This window comes from Capsicum annuum, unplaced genomic scaffold, assembly GCF_002878395.1.
Source record: "Capsicum annuum cultivar UCD-10X-F1 unplaced genomic scaffold, UCD10Xv1.1 ctg3537, whole genome shotgun sequence".
In the NCBI taxonomy this organism is placed as follows: Eukaryota; Viridiplantae; Streptophyta; class Magnoliopsida; order Solanales; family Solanaceae; genus Capsicum; species Capsicum annuum.
Genome location: NW_025842280.1, coordinates 158,834 through 173,063, shown reverse-complemented (window position 1 = coordinate 173,063; position 14,230 = coordinate 158,834). Strand labels below are relative to the sequence as shown.

The window sequence follows — 14,230 nt, the reverse complement described above, 5'->3', positions numbered from 1 at the left end:
GAGTCGAAAAGAATGAAAGAAAAAAGGGAATGTTGTAGTTTATTTTAGAATTCTTTGTGGCTTTTGTTCCTCACGATCCAAAAACCCAAAAAGATTTTTTTTACGTTTTGCATTTGTCTTCTCAAGGTACCGTAAATTCAAAAAAAAAATGTTTGCCTTTTCTACTTATTTGTCAAAAACAAAAATACCAAAAATATTTATTCTTCATAATTGGTGGTGTCAGTCTTAGTTAAAATGTCTAGCTGAAAATCCAAAAGTTTTATTTTCGTTTGTTTTGGTTGTGTCTCTTAAGTTAGGGTCAATTTATTAGTTAATCGCTAATTATCCAATCTGGATGAACTACGCATACCTGATTCCCTTCCCTCGGGTTAGGATACGTAGGAAACCCTCAGTGAGTTCAGTAATCTTTGTGTTGGTGTTTGTCTTAGTATTAGCCTAGGTCTCTCGCCCCGTAATCTAGAGTTGTTTGCCAAGTAAACTGATTTCGCTCAGTACTTCTGTTCGGCAAATTGGAGTCATGGATGTGGTCCGTCCCATCGACATATATTTGCGTCAAAAATCCCAAGGGTTGGGAATCTTCTACTCCTATCAAATTTTGGTATTAGAGTCTTTATTAGTAATTTCACCTATGTCGTCTTAGGGGTCTATAATTTTATTTTGTATTTGTTGTTTAGTTTTAAAGTGGTCCCAAACTTTTGTACATTTTTGTTGTTTTCTTTCTTCAAAAATGTTTTGATGTTACGTCTTTCCTTGATTTGTTTATTTTCGTTTTGCAAAAAAAAAAAAGTGGGTAATGTTTATGTACGTGCTGCCAGAACTACGCAAGATCTGATTCATGTACAACATGATACGTAGGCAACCTACTTTTGGGTTCGATCTAATCATTTTATTTCATTGTTTTTTATTATTTTTCCTCTTTTAAAGAAAAACAAAAGCCATAAAGAATGATAAAATAAAGGTAGATAACGAGAGAAAAGAGAAGAACAGACATGGATACGAAAAAAATATATAATATAATAATAATAATAATAAGTGTAGATAAAAAAAAGATAAAAAATAAGTGTAGAAAAAATCAGGATGATGTTAAAATGACCTCATTACCCTCAAAAGCTGGTAGAAATGAACATGAATTTAGGACAATTTTACCAATGTGATTCCCATGTTTATTGTGTGCCCTAATCCTAACGGATGTCGTCTTTGATGAGCATGTTCTTTCAGATAATAGTGGTAGGTTTGCAGCACTCTAGCTAGTCACCCATACTTCACTAGATCCAAAGCAAAGCTCGCCATGGCTAGCAGGGAGATTGAAAATTCGCTCATTGACCCGGATCAGAATCACAGGGAAGAAAGTTCTGAACACAATAATGAGGTAGTAAGGCTCAGGCAATAATTGATAGATTTACACCGGGTATGGGCCAGCGGAATGCCTCCTCCTCCGCTCCCTGAAGGTCTTGGGAATATCTCTAACTGTCCACTGCTCTCTCAGGCATAATTCTTTGCTCCTACTGAGTGACCTGAGCATGCGCCAGGATTCACTCCGCGACATTATTATCCTGGTAGTTCTGGTGTGCCCTTGGCAGCTCCCCAATCAAGACCAGCTGCTCAGCCAGTGCCACCGATCACATCAATATTCGTGGCTCCGCCACCACATGAAACTCCCATATATGTTGTGCGTCCCACAATGAGGCTTCCTAGGTCTTCCAGTGAGCCAATACTGAAGGTTTCAGATAGTCAGTATTATGCTCCAGAGCCTACTTTGCAAATGAATGAACTGTATGGGTACATTCAACCGCTTCCATTTCCATTTGATACGAAGAAACCTATCGCAATGGAGGAACAAGATATCATAGCCCAAAAATTGAAAATTTTAGAATAGGCTATGAGGAATTTGCAAGGAATCGGAGATTATAGGAGTGTTTCTTATAAAGATCTTTGCATGTTCCTAGAAATCAACCTTCCCCTCGGTTTTAAGATGCCTAAGTTCAAGAAGTATGTAGGACACAGTGATTCCATTGCACACTTGAGACGTTATTACAACCACTTGAGGGCTGCAAGAGGAAAGGAAGAGTTGCTCGTGGCCTTCTTTGGCGAGAGTCTTTCTAATCTGGCCTCAGAATGGTTTATCGATCGAGATATTGATAAATGGAACAGCTGGGATGACTTGGCTTATGAATTTGTTCAACATTTTTAGTATAACATCGACCTGATCCTGGACAAAAAATCCTTGGTCAACATGAAGAAAAAGAGCACTGAAGGTTTTAGGGAATACGCGATAAGGTGGCGTGAACAGGCTGCCAGGGTAAAGCCTCCAATGAAAGAAAGTTGGTAAAAGTTTTCATTCAGGCATAGGATGAGACGTATTTTCAACATTTATTTTCGGCAATGGGAAAATCTTTTATTGAAGTCCTTAAAATGGGGGAGATGATAGAGGACGGGATTAAGACCAGCCGAATAGTGAGTTTTGTCGCATTAAAATCCACCACACAAGTAATTCAAGGTGGATCTGGCATATTTAGAGGTAAAAAGAAGAAAGAGGATGTGGCGACTGTCATAGCTAAAACCCATTCCTATCCCAAAAGACCACCTCGCCCCTATCCGCAATCCCAAGCCCAAGTCAATGCCCAAGCTCCATATATTCCTCCCCACCATTACTACCCTCCACGAAACCCTTTATATTCCATTTCACCACCCCCGTACCTAGTGTATAGTGCGCAACCATATGCCCAAACCCCTTCTTACCCATAGTGGCGTGCGCAAGCTCCACAAAATCGCCCATTCGCTTCACCAAATTACCAAAACCCCTCCAGACCCAGTTTTCAGCCTAGGCCCGAGTATAAAAAGAAAAGGCGGTCAAAAATCAATTCACACCTCTTGGGGAGTCATATGCTAGTTTGTTTGATAGGTTCAGAAAGTTGAAGGTTTTGAGCCCAATTCAAGGAAGGCTTTCAAATCCACTGCCGAGGAATCTCGATTATTCTTTAAGGTGTGCATACTATTCTGATATGCCAGGACATGATATCGAGAAATGCTGGCATTTAAAGAGAGTTGTCCAAGATTTAATTGACATAAATTAGATGCTGGTCCAGGCCCCAGAGGGTCCAAACATTAACCAGAATCTGCTGCGAACCTATGCTGAACCCAATATGTTAGAATTGATATATGATGGAAAAGAGTCTTCGAGGGGTTATAAGCCTATTGTCAAGATACAAACCACTGAGGAGAAATCAGTGAATGTAGTGGAGTCTTTGAAAGCAATGTCATTGAGCCAGGAAGGAATGAGAGAAGATAAAGCCCAAGAAAGAACAAAGAAACCCCTGATCACAGTACAGGGTGCCAGAAGGTATGTTGATTTAAGTCAGGATAAACCTAAGTTGACAGTGGTGGGAGCTCTGAGTCAGCCCATCTTGACGGTGAAAGGAGCACTGACAGCGCCTATTATCCTCAAACCGATGACCCAACATCCGATAGTTGATACGAAAAGGGTTCCCTAGAATTATGGGCGGACTGTGATAAACTATCACGGGAATGAAGTTGTGGAAGATGTAGATGAGGTAGGGGGTTTGACTATGTCAGGAAGATGCTTCATGCCTAAAAACTTAAGAAAGTCCAAGCCAACGGTGAGTGGACCATCATCCATCAAAAATCCTATCACCGAAGAAGAAGCTGAAGAATTTTTAAAAAAGATAAAATTGCCAGAGTATTCAATATTAGACCAGTTGAAGAAAACCTCTACTCAAATTTCCCTTTTATCTTTGCTGTTGCACTCCAAGAAACACCGTGATGTTTTACTGAAGGTATTAAATAAAGCATATGTTCCAAGGGAGATTACAATCAACCAACTTGAGAAAATTGTTGGAAAAATCTTTAAGGTCAATCGGATCAGCTTTTCTGAAGATGAATTGCCTGTTGAAGGTATAGGGCATAACTGGGGCCTTTACATTATAGTGATGTATGAAGATTTCTACGTCACTCCTGTTATGATTGATAGAGGTTCAGGTACAAATATTTGCCCTATTTCTACTTTACAAAAGTTGAATATTGGTGTTGACAGGATCAGGCCCAACAATGTATGTGTTAAGGCTTTCGATGGTGCAAAATCAAATTCCATTGGCGAAATAAAACTAATGTTGACCATAGGGCCTGTTGAGTTCACCATAGAGTTTCAAGTATTGAATGTAGACTCCTCTTACAATCTGTTGCTGGGAAGGTCGTGGATCCACAAGACCAAGGCGGTTGCATCTACACTGCACCAAATGATTAAGTTTGAGCATGATAGGCAAGAAGTAGTTATTCATGGTGAAGGAGATTTGTCAGCCTACGAAGATTCTCCCTTGTCTCTTATTGAAGCAAATAACGTAAAGGAGACATTCGTCTATCAAATTTTTGATACAGCGCCAGTGAATCATATCCTTGAATGGCAGGCTATACCGGGACTGTAATTGTCTTTCGCTTCTATTATAATGGTGAGTGAACATTGGAAATATGGATTTGAGCCAGGAAAGGGTTTGGGAGCGTCTCTACACGGTATAGTTCATCCCATATGTTCGAGTGAGAACGTGGGCACGTTTGGTCTGGGATTTAAGCCTACAGCTGAAGATTTGAAGAAAGTCAAGGGAAGGAAAAAGAAAACACGGTCACGCCCTCGCCCAATGCCACTACTCAGTGAATCATTTATTAAGAGCTGTGTCACGAAGCATGTGGAATTTGAAGTTGAATTGGTTGATGACTTCCAGAACCTTTTTATTGAAGTTGATATGGTCGAAGCAGGAGAAGGTACTAGTATGGCAGACGTCCAATTCATAGGTCCAGCTATCCGGCTCAATAATTGGAAAGTCAATCCTCTCCCCGTCAGGAGGGAGTTTTGGTAGTTTATTTTATTTTTCTTTCTATTTATCCGAACTATTTCAGGGTTGTAATTTGGATTTTAGTTTGTTTATGTTATGTTGGCGTATATGTTTAAACCCTTCTGTCTTTTTATTTAATGAAATGTAATGTCCCTTTTGTTTCGTGTCTAATATATTTTGTTTTTCTTTTTTAACACAGTTCTCTTTATGCTGATTCTAATGGCATGAGATGCATGCAGAATTTTTAGCCTGACCTTAAATTCCAAACTAATCAGGATGTAATGAAGCGGGATGGGGAATATGATGAAGAAGAAGCACTAGAAGAAATAAGCCAAGAGTTGGAACAGTTTGAAGACAAACCGAATCCTAATTTGAATGAGACTGAGCCAATAAATCTAGGGGATCAAGAAGATGTTAGGGAAATTAAAATTAGTGTACATGCTTTGCCACAGCTAAGAGATGGAATGATTCAAGCATTAATTAATTATAAGGATGTTTTTGCATGGTCTTATGATGATATGCCTGGTTTAAGCACTGAATTAGTGGCTCACAAATTGCCAACTGATCCCGCGTTCCCTCCTGTCAAATAGAATTTGAGGAAGTTTAAAACGGATGTAAGTATTAAAATTAAAGAGGAAATCATGAAACAACTTGAATCCAAAGTAATTCGAGTAGCTCGCTATCCCATGTGGTTATCCAATGTTGTTCCCGTACCAAAGAAAGATGGCAAAATTCGAGTGTGTGTTCATTACCGTGATTTAAACAGAGCAAGTCCAAAAGATGATTTTCCACTGCCCAACATCCATATTTTGCTAGACAATTATGCTAAACACGAGGTTGCCTCTTTTATGGATTGCTATGCCGGATATCACCAGATCATCATAGATGATGACGACGCAGAGAAGACGTCTTTTATCACACCATGGGGGACTTATTATTATCGAGTGATGCCATTCGGTTTGAAGAATGCTGGAGCAACATACATGAGAGTCATGACCACTATGTTTCAAGATATGATGCATAAGGAGATTGAGGTCTACGTGGATGATGTGATTATTAAGTCAAAAAGTTATGTCTTCCATGTTAAAGATTTAAGAAAGTTCTTTGAAAGGCTTCGCAGGTATAATCTCAAACTCAACCCGGCAAAATAAGTTGTTGGGGTTTGTAGTCAGCCGTCGGGGAATTGAATTGGATCCCTCAAAAATCAAAGCCATTCAGGATTTGCCCCCTCTCAAGAATAGAACGGAGGTGATGACTTTGCTTGGTAGACTGAACTACATTAGCAGGTTTATTGCTCAACTCACAACCACCTGTGAGCCCATATTCAAATTGTTGAAAAAGAGTGCTGTGGTAAAATGGACTGAAGAATGTCTGGAAGCGTTCGATCGAATTAAAAGATATTTGTCAAATTCGCCCATGCTGGTACCCCTGGAGCCTAGTAGTCCTTTGATCTTATATTTATCAATCATGGACAATTCTTTCAGTTGTGTCCTGGGTCAACATGATATCACAGGCAAAAAGGAGCAGGTTATTTATTATCTTAGTAAGAAGTTCACTGCATATGAGGCCAGGTATACTCTTCTTGAAAGGACGTGTTGTGCCCTAACTTGGGTAGCACAGAAGTTGAAGCATTATCTCTCATCCTATACTACTTATCTTATCTTCCGCATAGATCCTTTGAAGTATATCTTTCAGAAGCCTATGCCGATAGTTCGATTGGCAAAGTGGCAAATATTGCTTACCGAGTTCGACATTGTATGTATGACTCGAACCGCTATGAAAGCCCAAGACTTGGTAGATCATCTTGTTGAGAATCCTATCGATGAAGAGTACGAGCCATTAAAGACATATTTTCCTGACCAAGAAGTGTCGTGTGTCGATGAAGTCATTATAGATGCTGATCTAGGTTGGAGGTTGTTCTTCGATGGAGCTGTCAATATGAAAGGAGTCAGAATAGGTGTGGTTCTTATCAATGAATCGGGACAATATTTCCCGATAACAGCACAACTTTGATTCCACTGTACTAACAATATGGCAGAGTATGAAGCCTGTATTCTTGGTTTGAGGTTAGCTGTTGATATGGGAGTCCAAGAATTATGGATATTGGGAGATTCGTATTTGCTTATCCATCAAATTAAAGGCGATTGGGAGACACAAGATTTAAAGCTCATCCCGTATCGACAATGCTTGCAGGAGCTATGTCAACGGTTTGTGTTAGTAAAATTTAGGCATATTCCAAGGATTCATAATGAAATTACAGATGCTTTAGCCACTCTGTCTTCAATGCTCCAACATCTTGATAAAGCCTACATCGATTCGATGCATATACAGAGTCGTGATCAGCATGCTTACTGTAATGCGGTTGAAGAAGAGCTCGATGGAGAGCCCTGGTTCTTAGATATCAAGCGATACATGCAGTCTGGAGAATACCCAGCATATACCACCAATGATCAAAAGAGGGCTATTAGGCGTTTGGCTAGTGGATTTTTCTTAAGTAGGGGAATCTTATATAAGAGAACCCCAGATCTAGGACTTTTGAGGTGTGTAGATGCAAGAGAAGCCTCGGCAATCATGGTTAAAATACACTCTGGAGTATGCGGTTCGCACATGAATGATCATGTCTTGTCAAAGAAGATTCTTCGAGCAGGTTATTACTGGCTTACTATGGAAAGGGATTCTATTCAATTTGTTCGAAAGTGTCATCAATGTCAGGTACATGGTGATCTGATACATTCTCCTCCTGTTGAGTTGCATGCAATGGCCGCTCCATGGCCGTTCGTGGCTTGGGGAATGGATGTGATTGGACCAATTGAGTCAAAGGAATCAAATGCGCATAGATTCATTTTGGTAGCCATTGACTACTTCACAAAGTGGGTAGAAGCAGTAAATTTCAAGTCAGTGACAAAGAAGGCTGTGGTGGACTTTGTTTATGCCAATATCTTTTGTAGATTTAGAATTCCTAAGATGATCATTACAGACAATGCTGCCAATCTCAATAGTCATTTAATGCAAGAAGTATGTCAACAGTTTAAGATCGCACATCAAAATTCTACTCCATATCGCCCAAAGGCCAATGTTGCTGTAGAAGCCACCAATAAGAATATAAAAAAAATACTACAAAAAATGGTACAAGGGTCTAGACAGTGGCATAAAAAGTTATCGTTTGCATTGCTAGGTTATCGCACCATTGTTCGCACTTCAACAGAGGCAACTCCATATTTATTGGTGTGTGGGACAGAAGCAGTCATCCCTACAGAAGTTGAAATTCCCTCTCTTTAAGTCATTGTAGAAGCAGAGATTGATGATGACAATGGGTAAAAACCCGACTGGAACATTTGAGTTTGATTGAGGAAAAAAGGCTAGCGTTTGTGTGTCATGGCCAGTGGCTCGAGCATATAACAAAAAGGTCCATCCCAGGAATTTTGAAGTTGGTCAGTTGGTATTGAGACGTATCCTTCCTCATTAGGTTGAAGCGAAAGGCAAGTTCTCCCCTAACTGGCAAGGTCCCTTTGTTGTGAAGAAAGTGTTGCCCAATGGAGCCTTATATTTGACAGATACTGAAGGCAAAATGGCAGAAATGGCTATCAATGCTGATATGGTCAAAAGATATTATGTATGATATTTGATCCTTTGTTGATTTTATTGCATGTTTAGTACTTGCATTTTGAAGATTGATATGATGAAGGCATTTTATTCTTCTATCCAAACATTGTGTCATCCTTTGTTTACCCGTTTGAGCTTCGTTTTAATTTTCTTTCATATCCCTCTTTTGGAATAAAAATGGAGTCAAAGATAAATGTCGAGGAAATAATAATAAAAAAAAATCAAAACAAAGAACAAGTTGATGGAACTACGTCCGACCTAATTCTCCTCTCTCGGGAGTAAGATACGTAGGCTGCCTTATTTTGGGCTCAGTCCAACCAAATAAAGATTTAAGATTCACCCAGTCAACAAAGCTGGGGCATGAATTAATGTGTTGTTTGAGTCGATTCCAAAGGTTGTAAGTCCCACCCCCACTTCAAGTATCGTTTGAGCCCCTTACCATCTTTTCTAACCTTAACCAAAAGCCAAGTTACATGCAAAGAAAGTCCGTCAGATCAATTTTTGATAATTTTAAGGCTAAGCATACAATGGATATGATGATACATTGTGAGGTACCACTTGTCTCCCTCAGCATAAGAAATCAGGAAAGAAATACAAAAATGGGAGAGTCTTATTAGTAAAAACCCCCGTGGGCATCATAAGGCGATGATGAGTTGAGAGAAATGAAAATGAGAGAGTCTTATTGGTGAAAAACCTTGCAGGCACCATAAGGCGATGGTGAGTGTAGAGAAATAAAAATGAGAGAGTTTTAATGGTGAAAACCCCCACGAGTACCGTAAGGCGATGGAGAGTTCAAGAGAAAAGTGAAAAGTAAAAAGAAAGAGATTTGTTGGTGAAAGTCTTTCAAGATGTCGTCAATCGAATGTGATGTATGAGTCCAATGGATTTGAAGAAGCGGCTCAGCGGCAAAGGCATAAAATCAACAACAAATGGGGAGTTTGGATAGGAAGATCAGGCAGCTCAATCCAAAATGCATGTCATACTCATTGGAGTTGGTTGTCGTATTCAGATAAGTTTTCTTTTTTTAATATAGGACATTACCCTTTTCTTTCATTTACATATTCATGCTTTTTGTCTTTTATGTCATTTATCAAAATAAAAGTCACCATCATTTCTTTACATTTTAAGTCAAGTCTGTGTCAAAACAAGCGAGAAAGGATTTTAAAATTTACTACCAGTCTTTCCAATTATACGAGGAAAAGCCAAGGAACAACACAGGAAAGAAATATTATCGTAATTCAACATGAAGCAAAGGAAGTCTATCAACCGACAGACTGTTGTATTCGTGGAAGCATTCAGATTTGGGAAAAGGGTGCACCACAGAGGCATGGTAAAATAGAATCCCATTGTTAGAGTTAGAACTCACTTTCCTCAATCTGGATCCGAGTCGATGATGCGGCAAGATAGGGCAGGTGTTAGCGATTTAGAATAAAGATGAAAAGAATGAGTGTTGGGGCAGATACCTGAGAAGCCAAGAGCTGCAAGCCACCACTAAGTTTTTAACTGACAAATTTTCTTTGTTGAAATTGGGGCGAATTCCCTTCACTTAATTCAGCTACCATTGGAAATGCACATCCGTGAGATTTTAATTTATGTTCAGGACCCTCCTGAAAAATGGCATTTTACTTTGTGTTCAGGACCCTCCTGAAAAATGGGATTTTACTTTATGTTCAGGACCCTCTGGACCCTCCTGAAAAATGGAATTTTAATTTTTGTTCAGGACCCTCCTGAAAAATAGGATTTTACTTGCTATTCAGGACCCTCCTGAAAAATGGAATTTTACTTTATGTTCAAGACCCTCCTGAAAAATGGGAATTTACTTTCAATTTAGGACCCTCCTGAAAAATGGGATTTTACGTTCTGTTCAAGACCCTCTTGGGAAAATGGGACAACGCTTTCAAAAATGAAATACTGCTTTATTATAATTCTTGTTTGGGATAATTTTTATTCTAGTTTTAATTTTGGGTTTCAGGAGCCCTCCTGAAGAACAGGGTAATGAAATAGCAAGTCTGGAGCCCGCTTGGAGAACAGAGTGAAGAAAATGAAAAGTCAAGCAACAAAGTGATGGAATAGCAAGTCAGGAGCCCGCCTGTAGAATAGGGTGAAGAAACGAAAAGTCAAGCAACAAAGCGAAGCAATTGAAAGCCAAGCAACAAGTTGGAAGAAATTGCAAGTCAGGAGCCCGCCCAAAGAATAGGGTGATAAAAGTTGAGTCAAGGGCCAACAGAGGCTATATAGATAGGATTTTTGTAATTTTATTTATGTTTTAACTTGTAATTTTCATTTTTGGATGTAATAATAGAGCCGCGGACTGGAACCTCGATGGAACCTCACTCGACTCTCCAACTCGGTATAGTCCATCTCCTTCCAATCTTTGGAGATATTCGTCACTTAATCCCCTCATAACTAGGGTGGGTAGGATGTCCTAAGTCAAGACCTGGTTTTCCTCCTTCATCTTGCTCCGTGCTTTTAAATAAAGGTTAGGACAAAATTCCGCCTCGTTGTCTACTGCTTTGTATGAAAACACCATGTGTTTACATCCAAAGGGGGCATGATGTAGACACGTGATTTCGTCCTCTTAAAGTTCAAATTTTATTCACTTTTACCCATTTTATGTTATCCTACCGTGTACCCTCACCCATATGATAATCCCTCCACAAATTGACAAAAAATAACAATCCCCTAACTAATTTTGTCTTACTAGCAACCTACCCAAACAAAAATAGACACCTAACCCTTATCCCTCTAATTAAAAAACAACATCTACCTACCCTATCCTAACAAACTCTACCCCACCTCACCACTACCCTACCATACCCCCTCACATTCTATATACATCAGACCACTACAAGAGGAGAAAGGGGCCGATGATGAATTTGACGTTTTCTTCCTCACAATAACAGAGAGTCCATTTTTTCTTTCACAAAATATTCATGCCATAGACGATTCCTTCACAGAAAAACATATCGATCATCACTCACACCCACGCCATTAACACATGATAGAGATAACCAATTTTTTTTCTTTGACACACGATACACATACAGGAGAGACACAACTTCTTCTCCACAAGAACAGGGAGCTCAAAAGAAACAATGATGGGAGAGACGTTGAGAGAGTGAAATTGAGAGAAAGGGGACGAACAGAAAAGCAATCTGTGACTGAAATTGGCCCAACCAGACCTGAATCCAGCGAAGTCTGCCGAAAATTGGTCAAAATAGTAGCTAGGGGTGTGACATAGGTTCGCGCTTATTGTCGTGGTTGGTTCGAATTTGGTGAAGTCTACCGAAAATCGGTCGAAACAGTAGCTAGGGGTGCAAAATAGGTTCGGGCTTATCGTCGTTGTTGGTTCAAAATCCGGTTAGTCGACGTTCGGGTTAGGGCTCCATCTTTTGATTGTGAAATTCGATGCACAAAAAGCTCATTTGAAGCTTAGATTCACCGGAAATCGAGACACGCATTGAAATAAGGTAGAGTTCGCGTCCAGTTATTTACTCTAATGACTATGTCGCCAAAAAAAATGTCGAAACATACAGTGGTTCATCGGTTTGCTATTGTTTGGAGTCTTGGGGTCCCGTTTTTGTCTTAATCTGCTTCCCACAACCAATTTAGAGCTTTAATTTTGGCGATACCGAGCTTGGGAGTTTTTTCGATTGAGGTCTTCTAGTTGGGATTCGAAATTCGGGCTTCTTTAACATCATTATTCAACTGAAATTGATTATCAAAAGGTCCACTTTCTTAACTCCCTTTTTCTTTACCTTGATTTGTTGAATTGTCTTGATTATGTTGGTGCAACCATGGTCGGTGGATTTTTGTTGAAGTTCTGATGTGATGATTATATGTGTAATGTGATTGATAAAAAATGAAATTAGCGGGACGGGATCAAGAAATTGATAAAAAGAATGATTTTAGATTAATGTTAGTTTGTCGGTTGTTCTGTTTAATTCGAAATAAAATTTTAAGTTTGTGAACATGATTGGATCGTGTTTAGGTTGAAATGAATAGGCAATATAGGTTCCGGTAGGCAAGAATTTAAGATTGATGTTTTGGTTGGATGTTGGAATGTGCGTGTGAATGTTGCTTTCTAGTTTATCGTATTTAATTCAATTGTATAATTTGGCCGGGGAATGCCCCGAAGTATCTGTATATATTTATTCACCGGGGAATTCCCAGAGGTATCATGTACCCGGAGTACGTTCATGGTGATGTCCCGAGGCGTCGGGTAGAGCATTTGTTTAGGATTACCGTAGGTTTACTTTCAGTCCCTTTTTATTTTGGATTTTAATAATTGGACTGGACTTTACATTTCGGATTGTTTTATTTTTTTATTTTTTTGCGTGCTTTTTTGCGATTTATACATTTCTTAGTGCCAAAAAATAGTTGATACACTCTATCAAGCGATCGTGGTTGAACCACGGGATCGAGAGGTGCCTAACACCTTCCCCTCGGTCAACAAAATTTCTTAGCCGAAATCTCTGTTCGCAAACCAGTTTAAAGAGTCAAATGATTTTGGAAAGGATTATCTAATGGTGACTTGGCACACCAGATTATGCCAAGTGGCGACTCTGAGTAAAAAATGTAAATAATCCTTTTCCGAAGCAAATTTTTATTTCTTGTCACTTAATAATTAAAACCCTTTCGAACATTAATTTATAACCATATCTTTCGGGAGTCGAAAAAGGGGTGTGACACACGCGCCTTAGAAAAGGGGTCACGGGGAGGTAATAATATCACTTTTATATAGTTAAGGTGTGTAATAGGTCACTTATATAATTTAGGTGTGGCTTAGACTTTTCTTGTATAGTATGGGGTGGAAATGATGCCTTTTCCCAAAAATAAAAAATAAAATGGACATTGTTTTAAAATTGACCAAGAAAGTAAAACAAACAAACTGAAATGGAAAGTGTATATTTTAGAGTGGAGAGTACTCGAAAAGACATCTAAATAAGTATTTTGATTTTTCAAGTTTCATACATAAATCATTAGGTGTGTGAGTTTCCTACAACAATAATCACCAACAAAATTTATCAAAACACTTCTCAACTATCTCAATTGTTCTCTTTTTCTACCTTAAATATCATCATTGTTCAGGTAAGAAAAGTAAACTATTGATAGTTCTAAGTTTGCTTTTACCATTATATTTTATGCATATGATTGAATGACAAGAATTATTAGATACAAGTACCGCATAATGATTGTGAATGGACTGAACATATTGAAAATCCCACAAGGGCGGCTTGTAATTCCCTGAATGCCTAGCATGATTCCTATTAGCTTTCATGCCATCATCAGCAGTTGTAGAGAGGCAAACTTTCGATATAAGTAGTGATGGCTTTCCTCTACTGATCAAAGAGGGAAACGTGTTGGTAGTACTAATAGGTGGAAGAGATGTGGACATTGGTAGTGTTAGCATCCCTACATTGCTGAATATTGAAATGGACATATTGATTACTGATTCTGTTTGATGCATATAGATCCCCTCCACGTACACCATTAATTAAGACTTACCCATTGTGCATCTTACACCTACAGTTGTGGTGCATCTAATATTCACACTGTCAATTAAGACTTACCCATAGTACATCTTGTTATTACTGAAGTTTATGTTTCAATCAATTTTTTTTGGAACAAGTGCATCGGTTAAAAGTTTTTTATGTCTCAATTAATATTGAAACAAATGCATTTTTAGTTACAAAGAAAATGACTGTAAAATTACAATTGAAACAAATGCATCTTGAGTTACAAATGCATTAACAATTGTAAATTCATTTACGTTTTAGGTT

General features: G+C 38.7%; 1 pseudogene; it reads right to left on the bottom strand.

Annotated features, from left to right (window-relative positions):
• The window catches only part of LOC107862030, a 38,969-nt pseudogene extending 25,028 nt beyond the window's left edge, over positions 1–13,941 (bottom strand).
• Between the last annotated feature and the right edge of the window lie 289 nt (positions 13,942–14,230).